Source organism: Sciurus carolinensis, chromosome 18, assembly GCF_902686445.1.
Source record: "Sciurus carolinensis chromosome 18, mSciCar1.2, whole genome shotgun sequence".
Lineage (NCBI taxonomy): Eukaryota > Metazoa > Chordata > Mammalia > Rodentia > Sciuridae > Sciurus > Sciurus carolinensis.
In genome coordinates this window covers 18,442,974-18,448,821 of record NC_062230.1, presented here as the reverse complement: position 1 = coordinate 18,448,821, position 5,848 = coordinate 18,442,974, and the positions used below count along the sequence as shown (strand labels likewise).

General features: G+C 37.8%; 1 pseudogene; it reads right to left on the bottom strand.

Annotated features, from left to right (window-relative positions):
* Positions 1-1,562: 1,562 nt before the first annotated feature.
* On the bottom strand, positions 1,563-2,958 carry LOC124970446 (elongation factor 1-alpha 1-like; annotated as a pseudogene).
* Positions 2,959-5,848: the final 2,890 nt, after the last annotated feature.

The window sequence follows — 5,848 nt, the reverse complement described above, 5'->3', positions numbered from 1 at the left end:
ATGCTCTTTTTAAATGAGAGGGGGCATGATGGGTTTGGCCATTCCAGTTCTGACCTCTAACAACAACAACCTGGAGAAATCCAACCTTCTTTTATTTATAGACACACAGGTAAAGGGAGGCAAGACCAGGAGGAGGGTGTTCTGTGATGGACAGGATAGGGTGGAGTTAGGGGAGCCATCCTCTTAGGGGAACTAGAGAGGGAACTGTTTGATTCTGCTAGATAATGATGGCTTCCCACATCTCCCCCTTTTTAATATTTTTTTAAAATGCAAATAATGGGCAGATATTTTGAGGTTCTGGATCTTGGTTCTGAGAGTTGCTTTGAGTTCCTGGGTCTTGGTTCTGAGTGTATGGCAACCTGACAGCTCAATAGAGATAACATGACTATAAATATTGTGACTGGAAATTTAACTTCTCCTTGTTGTTCAATCATACTTTTGTCTGTTGAATCAGATTTCTCATTTGTTCCCAGAATGGCAGGTGGAGTGTTTGGTTCCCTTGGTTGTTTCTCCTCCTTCTCCTCCATGACTTTCTGTTTTCCCTGGAGGTCGGAACTGATGTCTCTGGTTCAATCTTCAATGGTTTAAACCTTGGCTCCAGGTCCTCCATGCTTGATGACATATTCAGGTACCCAAATAGGGCAGAATACTCCTTTTGAAAAGAAACAATCATGATCTTTATTCCCACTATTACTGGATCTCATCCTTTCCACTGTCCTGTTTTTAAATCTTTCCACCAAACTAGACCCAATGGACCTGTCATGGTGGAAGATATATGTCTCTTGGCTGCCACATGATCTTCAGAATCACAATTTAAAAAGTTTAAAACAAAGAATGCATGATTAAGGTTATTTTGTGGAGTGCAGAGTCTTATATACCCTTTCTGTTTTTGTAATTGTAGCTTAATAGATAAGTGAGCTCATTTTACAATGGTTTTAACTTGAGGATTATAATGAATACCTGTTGTGTGTTCAATACAAAATTGGTGGCAAAACTATTGAAAAGAAGAACTAGTATAAGCCAGAGCATTTTCAGTTTTGATCTGTAATAGACAGCCTAATACTGCAAGAGCAGTTAGACAATGAGAAATAACATGCTGAGTGTTCTCTTTGATTGGTTTCAGTCTTTACTTATTCTAGGGGGCAACACAAGTGTATATCTTAAGTTACATTTTTTAATGCCTGAGAATTGCTATGTTTTGGTCTTAACTGTTTTGCTAAGTGTTTAAGAGTAAGCTGATCTAATTCACCTGTTTCTTTTTTTTTCCTTATTAAACATTTTTTTTTAATGGGTCTAAAAATTCTGTGACAGATTTTTGGTCAAGTTGTTTCCATTAAAAAGTACTGATTTTAAAAACAAATAACTTAAAACTGACACACACACCCACACACGCACACACACACAATTGTCCACAAAACATTCTCCTTTCCTTCTGAAGGTTTTATGATGCATTGTTATCATTAACCTGTCTTTTACTATTAAACTTAAATGGCCAATTGAGAGAGTTCTGAGACTATTCTTCCACCACTGATTAAGAATGGGGTGGCAGGTGTTAAGGGTAATATTCATTTAGCCTTCTGAACTTTCTGGGCAGACTTGGTGACCTTGCCAGCTCCAGCAGCCTTCTTGTCCACTGCTTTGATGACACCCACAGCAACTGTCTGTCTCATATCATGAACAGCAAAATGACCAGAGGAGGATAGTCAGAGAAGCTCTCAACACACATGGGCTTTCCTGGAACCATATCAATGATGGCAGCATCACCAGACTTCAAGAATTTAGGACTATCTTCCAGCTTCTTACCAGAACTGCAATCAGTCTTTTCTTTCAGCTCAGCAAACTTGCAAGCAATGTGAGATGTGTGACAATCCAGTACAGGGGCATAGCCAGGACTGATTTGGCCTGGCTGGTTCAGGATAATCACTTGAGCAGTGAAACCAGCTGCTTCAATTTGTGGGTCATTTTTGCTGTCACCAGCAACATTGCCATGATGAACATCTTTGACAGACATGTTCTGTCATGTTTGACTTTGAAGCTCACATTTTCTCCAGAAGAGCTTCACTCAGAGCTTCATGGTGCATTTCAACAGAATTTACTTCAGTTGTGACAGACTGGAGCAAAGGTGACCACCATGCCAGACTTGAGAACTCCAGTCTCCACTTGACCCACAGGGACAGTACCAATACCATCAATTTCATAGACATCCTGGAGGGGCAGATGCAAAGGCTTGTTAGTTGGACTAGTTGGTGGCAGGATGCAATCTAAAGTTTCAAGCAGTGTGGTTTCACTGGCATTGCCATCTTTAAGGGTGGCCTTGCATCCCTTGAACCAAGGCATATTAGTACTTGGCTCCAACATGTTGTCACCATTCCAACCAGAAATTGGCACAAATGCTACTGCGTTAGGGTTGTAGCCAATTTTCTTAATGTAGGTACTGACTTCCTTAATGATTTCCTTGTGTCTCTTCTGACTGTAGGATGGCTCAGTGGAATTAATTATGTTAACACCAACAATTAGTTGTTTCATACCCAGTGTGTAAGCCAGAAGGGTGTGCTCATGGGTCTGCCTATTCTTGGACATACCAGCTTCAAATTCACCAACACCAGCAGTGACAATCAGGACAGCACAGTCAGTCTGAGATGTGACTGTAATCATGTTTTTGATAAAGTATCTGTGTCCTGGGGAATCAATGATAGTCACATAATACTTACTGGTCTCAAATTTCCACAGGGAGATGTCAATGGTGATACCACGCTCAGGCTCAGCTTTCAATTTATCCAAGACCCAAGCATACTTGAAGGAGCCCTTTCCCATCTCGGCAGCTTCCTTCTCAAAATTTTCAATAGTTCTTTTGTTGATCCCACCACATTTGTAGATCAGATAACCAGTACTGGTGTACTTGCCTGAATCTACATGTCTAATGACACTGATGTTGATATGAGTCTTTTCCTTTCCCATTTTGACTTTGATTTAGCAGTGGTTTTCACAACACTTGTGTTCTGGTGGCAAATCCATTGTGAAAAAGCCTGTTCCTGTTTCTTAAGAGTCAGTTGAGTTCCCACAGGGGTCACTCATGGGGAACTTGAGAGCTGCTTCTTAGTTCCTTTAGTGCCATTTGCTAGGTAGGGTCTCCTTGATGAGGTGGCTTCCCTTGGAAGCATAGTGGTGTCTCCCTTTTCCAATGACCTTTCTCTGCAGCAGGTGCACTGATTGGATTGTCTTCCTCTAGTGGTCTCATCAATCTCCCTGATCAGGAGGTCATGTGATCCAGAGTTGCAAAGCTCCTTATAGAATTTCTTTTGTTCCCTGGACTTAGGCTGACTCTGAGGGCAAAGGCCAAATACTGGTTTTCTAGACCCTTTTATTTTAGTCTTAATCTCTAAGTTTGATCTTAAACATCCAGCAAGCCAGTAAGAGTACTGGGCTTTAACTTCAATATCTATAACTTTACAGTTATTTGCCCCTTTTTATTTACTTGAGGTCTATATTATCTGTTCTCTAGGTGATGCCTTATTATCTCAAATTCATTTATGTTGTTTGTTCTTGAAGCAGTACTTATGCAAAACATTAATCAGGCAACATTTATAGAGTTTACAAGGAAAATAAAAATGGAATTTACAACAGTAAAAACATATTTAGTTTGTGTAAAAGCTATCTTGAATTTTGGCTGAGCTACATTATGTCCTCTGTTTGAGATAACTAATTTTTCAACAAAAACCAATCTTTTGAATATAACTTTAAATGAGCTGAAGTCTGCCATATTTTGGAGTCACTCTAACATGTAGTAAGATTGGAGACAGAGCCTTATTTTAGGTAAGATGGGACTTTTCACAAATCCTAAGTGTTCTAGTTCTGAAGTTTATCCCTTCCTCCTCTTTAAACATCATTTTACAAAGTTTGCATACACTGTTTCCTGAGTCTACATGAACGTCAGTCAACACAATATGACATTACATCTAAAACATGAATCAAGAAGAGACTGAGAGAGCTTTTAACTTTCCTTTTGTGTAGCAAAGTGACAAAATTCTTTCATGTTTCATGATATTAATCTTTAAATAAATTAGGCTCTCACTAACTTTTAGAAATACATTTACATTTTTATCCCAGTATAGAAGGTAACATAAAAGTTTACATATATCCTATTGATAACAGGTTATGTTATAGAACATTAAAAAATATAAATAAATACCCAATAAAATTTACTATTCTCATAAGTTTAAAGTTACCATTACAAACAAGTTTAGTTTGGAGATTGGCAGTTTGATAAATTCTGTGCTTTAAAGACTTGTATACAAGGAAGATATGAACATATTTAATATACAAAGAATAGTGACTACTCCACAATTACTTTGGTATTTTTATAATAACCAAGTTTAGTTTTTAAAGAAAAATTTAGACTCTGTAATGTAATATAATACTCTAACAGTCATTGTTTAACCATAATTGTACAAACCCTAATTTTTGAACTAATTGTTTAAAGAATAAAACTTAACAGACACAATGTTAAGAGTAAATTAGCATTTTAAAGAAATTCTTGTCATTTTAACATATGGATTAAACTTTGGTTTATATCAGTACATTAGTATTTGACCTTAGAAAAAACCTTAAATAACTTTAACTGATTGTCTCACATACATATAACCAACTTAGTTACACACAAACTTGTTGAAATTTGCCCTTTATTTCTACACAGACTTTCTTAGTACTTACTTAGTCTTCATGCATTTCATCACACAAGCATTTTCTTACCCAGAAACACTTTTTCTCCCTTCTACTAAATGTATTTTCATACCTTGAACATTTTATTTTTATCTTTCCTATCTGTTGATCCCCTTTTTGTTCACATTTTGAAACAACTCATAAAATTTTTGAATTTATATAAATTACTCCATTTTAATAGGATGAAATATTTTATGATATTTATAGTACTTTAATTGAAGCACAGTTGAAACTTTTGGATCCCTTCGTATATAGAATTGTACCTGTTAGGACGTAACTCTTGTTTTTAGTGATGACACAAAGAAATTTCAAACCCTTTTTATTTACCAATCTATGAAAGCACAATAATGTTTAAGAATGTTACCCCATGGAATTTAAAGAGTTAAGAGTACATAAGATTAGGGGACAAAAGGATAGCAGTGAGTGCTACATGCACATGAGTACTAAAGTCATACTGTCCTGTGACCAGGTCCCCAGGCCAGCAGTCTTCAGTCTCCTGTGCCTGGAGGTTGCGCACTCCTCACCTAGGAGTTAACATTTTTCTCTGGATCCTGTCCATAAGCACACACCATTTCTCAGGGTCTTCTGTGTCCTATGGGTGAATGCCCCTTTCCCACCAGTGCTCTGTCCTCTCTTGGTATTGTGGGTGGGCAAACATCACCAGTCAGGGCTCATTCTCCACTGAACCTGAGGCAACATTGTTCTCTTACAGATCTCTCAGGGTTAGTCCCATTCTGGTAAATGTCAGTACAACATCTCTGGACTTATATGCATATCCAGGACAACACTACTGAGGATACTTGGAGCTGGGGATACTTCCTCTTTACAACAACCTCAATAAACCTTTGGTGCTGCATTTAGATAGCCTCCTTACCAATGCCTGAAAGCACAAGAAAATTTTAATGATTGTCAATTCCAACAGCAATGAGAACCTTGTCCCACCACTTATACTCCACAATTTCCACTCATTTGCTCAAGTAGTTCAGTTCTTATGAGTGATGTAGCATGCCCAGGATTTCTGCCTTCCCTCTGATCACTGGATGAAAAGCATATATTTAAGAATTTTCAAGATCGTCTCTGACATGTCACTGGCTGCTCTCTTTTATCCAGAGAGAAAACCTTCTAGCAC